Consider the following 11,034-nt stretch of genomic DNA (forward strand, 5'->3'; position numbering starts at 1 on the left):
TCCTTAGTGACAAATAGATCAATTTTTTGTTACTGATCAGCCATTCTGCTAACAATTTCTAAGCCAGCTATTTCACAAGTAATGAAGAAATCTTTGTTCTGAAGAGTTTGTAGGCTTTTAATTCACATGAGAGGTAATTTTTGCAAGTCACTGTCCTCTGGAATATCTTCATGGGGTCACTAACATGAGATAAAAGACACTGCCTTGCCCAATCAAGTGATTTTTATTAAATAATGAAATTATACACACACACACACACACACACACACACACACACACACACACACACAGAGGGTGCCAAAAAATGTATACACATTTTAAGAAGGAAAAAACTGTATCAAAATTATAATACTCAATATATACTGATAACAAAAGATGAATACATGTCACCTTTGACTTCTGCAATTACAAGAGGTGCTCAAAGTGGTTACCATCTGCATCCAGGCACTTCTGATTACGGCGAACTACTGCTTGAGCAACATTGACCAAAGTGTCCACATTTGTATACTTTTTTGGCACTCTTGGTGTGTGTGTGTGTTAAATAATAGTCACCATTTTATTGAGCATTTATTATATAATAGATGGGCAGTGTATTGGATATATGACATATATTAGTTAATATATTCTTCACAAGAATCATTGAGTTATTATTATTCCTATTTTGTAAGTGTTGTTCAAAGGCAAATACTCAGAATTCAAACTCAGACCCTTCTGATTCCAGAATCTATGGACTTTTCACCATATTGCACTATCTTTCATCCTACTATGACACATAGAATCCTAATATTCATATGTTTCATAAATTACCATGAGGAAAGACGCATATGACAGAACTCCAAACTTCTCTTGCAACTGAACATTTAAAATCCTGAAGAAAGTAGCTGCACAATGCTCATCTCCCTGTTCTCATTCTTATGAGAGCTGTCTCTGCCTTAACATGCTAAGATACTCTCACTCGATACTGGATTCATCTTGGCAGTTGAATGAGAGCATGTAGAATTGATTAACTCCTTCACATGACCTCTATACTGTATTAACAAAGCACAGAGTACAATACTGCTCTAAGATTGTCTGCTGTCTTCGGTAAAACGAAGAAAAGCTAACCTTAAGCGAACCCTACTTAGAGCCTGATGAATTTGATATTACTTTATATAATGAGAGTGAACAGACATATGCCAAATCTTTACTTGGCTAAGGTACATGATCCTGATGTGACAACGGCCTGAGGGAAGGAAGAGTTTTTGGTAAAACAGAATTTTGCCACACACTTTTTCTTTAACAACACCATGATTCTTGCAAGTATTAACAATTATAATGACTTATTTGGCTTATAACAAAACACTCAAACTGTGTTCCCTAGGCATAAGCAGTAGAGGCAAAGTCTCTGTTTTAAAAAGCTTCCACATCTATCCATCTATTACTTTAGAAGCCTGAAGGACTGCTTTACAAATCGTTAAGAAGACATTAGAAGCTCTTTGGCCCCACAAGTTTAATTACTTGTTCAGTTCCTCATGGGGTAGATACTCAAGTATACGCATTTGCATTATATCCATAAGCCTGTTTCACCTCCTTAGGTTGCAAATTTGATTTATGAATGATACTTTTCAACCTTCACCTTTACCATGTTGGATTATAGATATGCATTTCATCATAAGAAAAAACAGAAAGTAAAAAAGAGCAGCTTAGGGGAAAAGAAAAATTTCCAGCAAAAATGATAAATCATAAATCGAACATAGACCAATAACTTTGGTCTGTGTTACTTTTTTTCTCACCACAGCCATGGCCTCTAAAGGCTCAGGCCTTGTGTTGGCCTGGAAATGCCAAATTTTTAACAAAAAAGATGACATTAGGCTTATTAGGAACATCGCTTTCTGCATTCACAAATGAATGTTGATTTATTACATTAATGAACCTCTACAGAAAATTAGCGTTTTTAACCCATATAGTATTTATCTAATCAGGAATCATAGTTCTTGGTATAGGTAAAAACAGAGATGCCTAGTTCAGTACTTATTATATCAAAATGCCACTGTTATTTATTTACATTTCGTTTGTAGAAAATCATATGTTGAAATAACTTTTAAAGTCTTAACACAGTATTTTCTGTTTAAAAATTGTATTACATTTATTGGGGTGACACTGGTTAATAAAATTATATAGTTTTCAAGTGCACAATTCTATAATATATCATCTGCATATTGCATTGTTCACCACCCAAAGTCAAATCTCCTTCTGTCACCATATTCTTGACCCTCTCTTCTCTTTTCTGCCTCTCCTTATTCCCCTTTCCCTCTGGTAACCACCATGCTGTTGTCTGTGTCTGTGAGTTTTGTTTGTCTTGTTTGTGTGTTTGTCTGTTTGTTTGTTGCTTTCGGTTTTGTATTCCACATATGAGTGAAATCATATGGTTCTTAACTTTTTCCATCTGACTTATTTCACTTAGCATGATAATCTCGAGATCCATCATGTTGTCGCAAATGGCAGTATTTCATCTTTTCTCATGGCTGAGTAGTATTCCGTTTTATATATGTACCACATCTTCTTCATCCAATCATCTATCAAGGTACAAATCAGTTGTTTCCATTTCTTGGTCACCATAAATAATGCTTCAATGAACATAGAAGTACATATATCTTTATGGATAAATGTTTTCAAATTTTTTGGGTGGACACCTAGTAGAGGGATTGCTGGGTCATATGGAACTCTAAATTTTTTTAGGAAGCTCAATACTGTTTTCCATAGTAGCCATACCAATATTTTTAATAGTAGTGAAGAGTGAAACAATCTAAATATTCATCATTCAAATAAATTATGGTACAGTCATTTGATAGAATATTGATATCTCTTTAGGAGCATTAGAAGCATTCTTCAAAAAATTTTAAATAATATGAGAAATGTTCAAAAAATAATTCTAAGAGAAAAAAGCAAGATGTAAAATTGTTTTCAATATAAAAACATAAATATATAAAATATTAGAAAGTAACATATTAGAACATTAGCAGTACTTACATACTGTTGTAGGTAATGTTCATTTTGTTCTTTATTTTTTAAGTAATTTAAATATTTTACAATGGGTATATATTCATTTTTAGTAAGAAAAATATTATTTTGGTCTATCAGCAGGAATAAAAATAAAAATTTTGAGGACTGTGACAAAACATCCAGTGAATAACTAAGAGTTTCCTAATTGAAATAATAAATGTTCCCAGTGAGTTCATTAGAGATATTCATGTTTGGATGTAAAACTTTTATGTCTGTTTTACAGAAAACCACAGATTACTAATACTTTCCTTGGGAATTTGGTCTTATAAGATATTGGTTTGTATCTATCCATTGTTTTCATGCTAGAAATAGTACAAAGTATGTTCTCAATCAATATTTGTTGCATGAATGAATGATGAATGAGTAGGAGATGACTCCTCAGATTGTGATGAGTGAAGAGGTCACCATTGCCCACTTTTTTCCCATTGCAATCTTGAATTCTTTTTTTAATCACCCAGAAAATATGTTTAAGAACATTTGTCCTATTAATATTATAATCATAATTTTCTCTAAGCCTTCTCTAGGAAGATTTACTTACTTATAACAGCATTATGAATTCAACTAATACTAAAACTACATGTGTCTTAATGAGGATGTGACTTTTTTCTGTCAATTCACAAAGAAAGCATCAGAACTTGAACTTGCATGCAATTGTATGAAAGCCTGGAAAACAACAGAAGTTCCTCCTAATAGCACAAGCCCTCCTGGGTGTTCAGTTGTAATAGAGTTTGGCAACCATGTCCATGAACATTACATAGTAAATACTACTTATAGCCCTTCCAACTGCCTTGTTAGTAAAAAATTTGAAACTCTGGAGATACTATACTCAGAAGCCAGGCCTCAGTGAGAATGGAAAGCAATGGATATTCCCAAATCTGAGAAAAGAACAGTGACTAGATTCACCCAATTGAGAAACCCCTTACCCTTAACAGAAGTTGCGTTTTTATACTCTTGCTGCTTAGCGGCTGTTCCCCTGTCTCTATTTGGCATTGACTTTCACAACCAATTTACAACCTCTTTTTCAACAGATACAAATAAATTAGCCTATGGCATTTCAAAAAACAGGAGTTTATCAAAACATTTAAAATTTACTACTTAATTGCTTATTTATTTTTTCCCATGCTTTGAGACTATGAAGAATTTGAGGGTACTTTTAGGCAACACATAAATATAATAGTCAAAAATAAATTAAAAATCAGGATCAGATAAAATGAAAGTGAAGCACACACAGAAACATACACACACTACTCAGGTAACACTATCAAACATAATTGGCTACAGGTGCAGCACAAATTTGGCTTTGAACTTCCTGGAAAACATAAGCCAAAAGACAATTTAGTTGCATAGTATTTATTGTCCAAAAGAAGAAAACTTAGAGTGTCTCAGACCAAGCAAAGATTTTATAGATTTTTGGTTCAAACCCCCATCCTTTATCTGTCAATAAATGTGTGTAAATTGTCATTGATTGAAGGAGCTTCCAGCCAGATATTTTAAGATCAATCAAATAGTTGGTGTTAATATTCTTCAATAAAATGAAGGGTTAAACCAATCCATCCTGATGAGCCATTGTACCTTGTTGACAAAAGTACCTGCAAACAACATTAGAGTTTTGTTCAAACAATTTTGGGATGACTTTTGGATAAAATTGTTTTCCACATTTTTAAAAGTGTCAACTTGTAACATCTAATATTTATACAGCATAAACCTATGACCAAATGGGACAACATGCTTTGAAATTATTCAATGAAATAATAACATTTAGACTAAAAGTATGTCAGCTCAAAGGTTTACCAGTTACAGTGAGGCAAGTTAAGCAGCCTCTCTGAGTTTATTTCCACTTGGAAAAGTGGGAATATGTGACCAAAGATCAAAGATCAAATGACATAAATAACTTGAAAGTGCATTGTACATTGTAAAATGCCAAGCAAATAATTCAGATTGTTATCACATCTGTTAAAGTTGTAGAAGTGACCATTAGAACTTTATTTAGACTAAAGGTTCAGATTATAACTCTAAAAATTTCCTCCTAAAATTCTTTACCCAATCTAATAAATATTTATTTGAATGCTTATCAAATGCTCTTCATGGGACAAAATGAAAGCATGGCTTCTTAATCAGAGGGGATTAGACTGCAACTTCTAGAACAATGCTATTAAATGGTGCAGTGAGTACTCCTGAAAATAACTGCTCTGCAGGTTGAGAGTCCTTGGAGCTGAGTGTCATGGGTTGATTGAGAAGGCTTCTCAAAGAAGTAAGTAACCATAGAATGTTTCTCCTCCTCTTTGTAATTAAACCCTCCTATGATCTCCTCACATAGTTTTTATTAATAAGTACTTCACAACTGATAACATGTTTGAGGAAGAACTTTTTAAATTAAATGTATTGGGGTGAAACCTAAAATTTTGCAGGTTTCAGGTGTACATTTATATAAAGCCCCATCTATATTGTGCATTGTATGTTCACCACGTAGAGTCAGTTCTCCTTTCATCACCACATATTTGACCCCCTACCCCCGGATTCTAGTTTCCATTTGAGATGAAATTTTATTGCCTGAGCTCAGATCTTAAAAGGTAATGAGGTTTGGCGAGTTCAGATGTTACATGCTACTCGAGAATGATCTTTTCAAGTATTTTCTAAAAGCAGCTGTGCACAGCATAGATCATTTTAGGCATTGCTTGGTTTCCACATGCCATTCTCAAATAAAAGGAACCAGGGCTCCTTGGACAAATGGCTAGTCCCAAGGTGATAGCAGGGGAAGTACAAGATAAGCTTGGAACATCTTGTGATGCCAGACAGTAAGGAAGTACTCAATAAGTGTGGCTGTCGTGTAAAGAAAGATACAAGAGTTAACTTGAAACATTGGCCAAATTCGGAGTAATCTGAGCAACAAAATAAATAATGACAATGTCTTAACTCATGCAGCTATAACAAAATAACACAGACTGAGTAGCTTAAACAACAGAAATGTATTTCTCACAGTTGTAAAGTCTAAGATCAAGGGCCTGGTAAGGCAGGTTTCATCTGAAGCCTCTGCTCCGGGCATGTAGGCAGCCACCATCTCCCTATGTGCTCACATAATTTCTTTGTGCTACGCGGACAGAGAGAGAGCAAGCTCTATGGTGTCTCCTTTTATAAGAGTAGTAACCCCATTGTGCGGGCCCCACCCTCCTGACCTCATCTAACCCTAATCACTTCCCAAAGTCTCCCATCTCCAAATACTATCACATTGGAGGTAGGGCTTCAATGTGTGAATTTGGTGTGTGTGTGTGTGTGGGGGGAATGAAAACATTCAGTCCATAACAGATAATAATGAATTATAACCCATCAAGTAAAATAAGAATATATGAGTCCATGGTCATGTATATAATTAAATAAAGAAATGAGAGAGAAATAAAGGCTCTTTCTTAGAGTAGAATCCCAACTAATAAATGTGAAACATGATGGAAATAAGTAATTACCCTTTGGCAAATATCACAGTAATAAATTGTTTTAGTTAAGAATCATCAACTGATGTTTAACTTAGTGGGTTGAAGCATAATGAGAAACAGGATAATTGCATAATATTAAAGTATCACCCCACAACATACTTATTAATTACTAAGAGAAAAGTAGTAATTTTACAGTAGAGAAACCTGGCAGATCCTACTATAACCAACTAATCAAAGTTAACATAAATGTAACAGGACAAACCAACCTCATAAGCCTTCTAATGTAATAAGACACAATATTATTTTAATGGTATTCTTACAAAAATGCATAACTTGAATTTAATCAGAGGAAACCTCAGACAAACCTAAACTGAGAGACTCTTTAAAAGTCCAAAGTTCATAAAAGACAGAGAAAAACTGAGGAAATGTACCAAATTAAAGGAGACTAGGGAGACATGACAAGTTCATGCAATCTGTGATCCTAGATTCATCCTGAGTTAAGGGTAGTATAGTATCCATATATTATACTTTTGGGTCCCAAATAACAAAAAGCCTAGAAGCAAGCACTAAGTAATATGGTTTTTAATGAATACATATTGACTCATCACTTACCAAGGAATTTAGATGGGTAGAATCTTCTGCCTTCATCAGCACCCCCTCTCTCTAAGTACAAATGTGTGTTTTGAATCACCCATAGAGTACAGATGAGCACTTAGTTGTGTCAGAAAAGCTCTGCCCTTCAGCAGTGATTAATAGGCTAAAAACTTGAACAATTGACTTGGAAGTGCGAGCCTCTGCCAAGTAAAGATGTTTCATCATCTCAGAGGTGATGCTGATTCATTTGTTCTTGACTCTGAAGAACTAGGGAGCCAGGCCACCTTGTTAATGTGTCCTCAGTCCACATCTTCAGAGTGTCTGCCCAGAGAGTGGATATCTTGTCTATTTCCAGGGACATATCACTGGAAAGGTAATAAATTAAACTTCGCACAGTATTTTGCATGAGAATTTTCAAAAATCTATCTGTAAACTTTTAGTTGCCAAGCCTGGTAGGCTAGGTTATTGAGATCATTTCTCTTCATGAAAACAACTAAATATACTGGGTAAAACTCATTTAAAAGCAGTGATGACCTAACAACCCAGTAAAGAATTGCAAGGCTAGAGTTAAAATGGAAAATTGGAACCCCGGAGGTAAGCTAGAACAGAAGTTGATTTTACTCTGGGGCATTTGACAATTCAAGGAAATTTTAACTTTTGACAGCCTCATGGAATGAAGTAGACATAAATCAATGCTCAGGGCATATAAAAAGTTCAGAATTAAAGAGGGAACCTAAAAAAAAAAAAGCTGTGACTCTAAGTGACTAGATCTTCACAATAAGCTGAAAGGTGAATAAGAAGTTAAGCAGCTTTCACAAAGATTTCCATCCAAATTTTAATACCTGAGTGGTGCAGGGAACCTCAGCCTTTGAATTTGATTTAAGGTTGTCCTACATTTATTTTGCCCTGATGTACCTGGAAACTACACAAATATTTTTTGCATACCTTCATCATACCTTTACATTATTCTTGAAAATATTATCATTAACAGTGACCAGTACAGAGACAAAGATGATCTGGTATTAACAACAACAACAACAAAGTCAATATAAGAAAGAAACAAGAAGCACAGAAATAGGCCAACAAAGATTTCTTTTAATTTATTGGGGTGAAAATTGTTAGTAAAATTACATAGTTTTCAGGTGTACAATTCTGTATTACATCATCTATAAATCCCATTGTGTGTTCACCACCCAGAGTCAGTTCTCCTTCCATCACCATATATTTGATCCCCCTTACCCTCATCTCCCACCCCCCACCCCCTTACCCTCTGGTAACCACTAAACTACTGTCTGTGTCTATGAGTTTTTGTTTCTCATTTGTTTTTCTTGTTCTTTTGTTGTTTTTGGTTTATATACCACATATCAGTGAAATCATATGGTTCTCTGCTTTTTCTGTCTGACTTATTTCGCTTAGCATTATACTTTCAAGATCCATCCATTTTGTCACTAATGTTCCTATATCATCTTTTCTTACCGCCGAATAGTATTCCATTGTGTATATATACCACAACTTCTTTATCCATTCATCTATCGAAGGACATAACAAAGATTTCAAACACTAAAATTCCAAATACAGACGTACAATCTGAATATATTTACTATATTTAAAGATATAAAAGAAAAACTTGGACATAACTATAGAAAGGAGGAAACCGTATCCCCAAAATGAATAACTTAACAATTGGTATTGAGAATTCATTGACCAGATGATTTAGCTAAAGGAAGAATTATTGAAACAGAAAAGAGGTCAAAAGATATTCTTCAGAATGCAACATGAAATGACAAAAAGAGTAAAAGATTAGAGAATATTATTAAAAGCCCTAATACACTTTTAACTTTAATCCCAGAAGAAGAGAAAATAGAATATGAGGCACAGAATATGAGACACTTGAACACATAAAAATGGCTAGGAATTTTTAAAAATTGGTAAACAATATTTGTCCACAAACTCAAGAAGCCTAACAAATCCAAAAATGATATATAGAAATCCAGTTAGATATAGCACATCCAAATTACCGAAAGCCAAGTTCAAAGATAAAAATCTTAAAAACAGCTAGTCAAACCCACTTTCCTCCAGTAACGCCTCAATGGAAACTTAAATAGGCTGGTCCCCAGAGCATGAACCAAGATATTTATCTAGGAAAAAAACACCAAAAAACCTAAACCATGCCATCTCTTAAATTAACAGTTTTGGTTTTCTTTAATAATTATAAGAAATACATATCCGATGTTAATTAATATACACACATATTAAAGCTCCTCAGCAAAGAATAAAAATTTGCTTTTAATTTTAATTTCAATTTAATTTTCCAGAGAAGTTAGGCCTTGAGGGCATCCACCCTTTAATAGAACAAATCAAAAGAAAGAAAGCCTTGAAATAAAATATCAACATGGTTTGACGCTCTGGATTTGAGTAAAGAACATGATAAATTTTCTGCAGATTCTTTGTTATTTTTTTGAGTGTGTGGTACACTGCTTACTCACCAGTTTTGGTTTCTGAAAGATTCTGAATATCCCCTTCATCTTTTCAACGCTAAAGATTGATTGTCTCATTTATAAGAAAGAAGAAGTCATGCAGGTGAAGAGAGGTGGTGTGAAGAAATGGGCACAGCACGAGAGAGATCCAAGAAATGTGGATTCCATTCTCAGCTTTGGACTCAATTTGCTGAGTGACTTGGACAAGTCACACTGCCTCAGGGGTCACAGTTATTTCAGATGGCTGTCATATTATGTTCCAGGCCACATGTATCTTGGACTAGATCTAGACCCCAATAATGGGCATATACAGTAGTTCTCTGGTTTCATCTTTGCTCATGAGTGTGGGACATTAAGTCCCGTACTATTTCTAGGAGTCACCCAAAGGGAACTCATATGTGCTCATGAAACTAGTGATGTTAATTTCCTATGATTTATACTTTCTTCCTTCTCCCTATTCTTTATATCTCTTGGGAGTCGGTAGACGTAACCTACATAGTGAGATGTAAGCATCTTCCCCCAACACCAAGCCTACAGATCAGGGTCCATTTGAGCACTGGGTGACATCTCTGGAGACCTCAGGGCACCAAAGTGGTGGAGCTCCCCCTTCTGGGTTACTGTCTGTCACCTGGTGCTCCTTTAGTTCCCTATACTCATAGAGAGATCAGTGATATTACTCTTCCATAGTTTGGTTTCTATAGACTCCATACTCCCAGGAGTACTGCTTCCAGTCTGGCTAGGTAAAGAGAGAGGAAGGCAAAGAAAGAGGAAGAGGCTATAAAATATATTTGTGAAATGACATGAGCTAGACAGAGTGAAACTTTATTCATGGCCGCCCAGTCTGCTTTGACTTCTAGCATGCCACAAAGGGTTAAGAGAGTTTTTCTCTAGAGACATTACTAGGTCACTTACCCAGGGATCATCAGTTTGAACATTTCCATAAATTCAAGGTATTCCAGGAGCAGGCTCAGCCTTACTTTACTGGGTGTAGAGTCCAACCAATGCATCAAACGAAATGGCTTCCTAAAATCACTCCATTAGAGATTTCGTCCTTTGGATTTTGTGTATTTTCCAGTTCTCTATAAAAGTGCTAAGGATCCTGGGCTTCATCTGAAAAGAGTCTTGTTTGTTAGCTGTGTGATTAAAAGACAATGCAGAAACAGGCCACAGTTTGGAGACTTAGAAAGAGAAAGAGGTAGAGAGTAAGAGCTATGTCGGGTTTTTTTTGTTGCTGTTATTTGTTTGCTTTTTTTTTTTTTTTTTTGGTTTCTCTCATTATGCAACTTACTTATCCATCTTTTATTATTGCAAAAACATTTATTGAGGTTTCTTAGGGGCTGCACTGTGTCCCTCCAAAAGGTATGTTGAAATCCTAATCTCCAGTGCCTCAGAATGTGGCCCTATGTGGAAATAGTGTTATTGCAGATATAATTAGTTAAGATGAGGTCATACTGAAGTAAGTTGGGCCCTTAATCCAATAGGACCTGTGTCCG

General features: G+C 35.1%; 1 long non-coding RNA gene across 1 annotated transcript; it reads right to left on the minus strand.

Annotated features, from left to right (window-relative positions):
- Window positions 1-4,376: 4,376 nt before the first annotated feature.
- LOC141571713 (uncharacterized) lies at window positions 4,377-10,715 on the minus strand. The gene is made up of 3 exons (XR_012496747.1): window positions 10,454-10,715; window positions 7,083-7,429; window positions 4,377-4,631 (listed from the first exon to the last, which is right to left on the minus strand). It is a non-coding gene; the product is annotated as an uncharacterized LOC141571713 (long non-coding RNA).
- Window positions 10,716-11,034: the final 319 nt, after the last annotated feature.

Source organism: Rhinolophus sinicus, linkage group LG05 (genome assembly GCF_036562045.2).
Source record: "Rhinolophus sinicus isolate RSC01 linkage group LG05, ASM3656204v1, whole genome shotgun sequence".
NCBI classification, from domain to species: domain Eukaryota; kingdom Metazoa; phylum Chordata; class Mammalia; order Chiroptera; family Rhinolophidae; genus Rhinolophus; species Rhinolophus sinicus.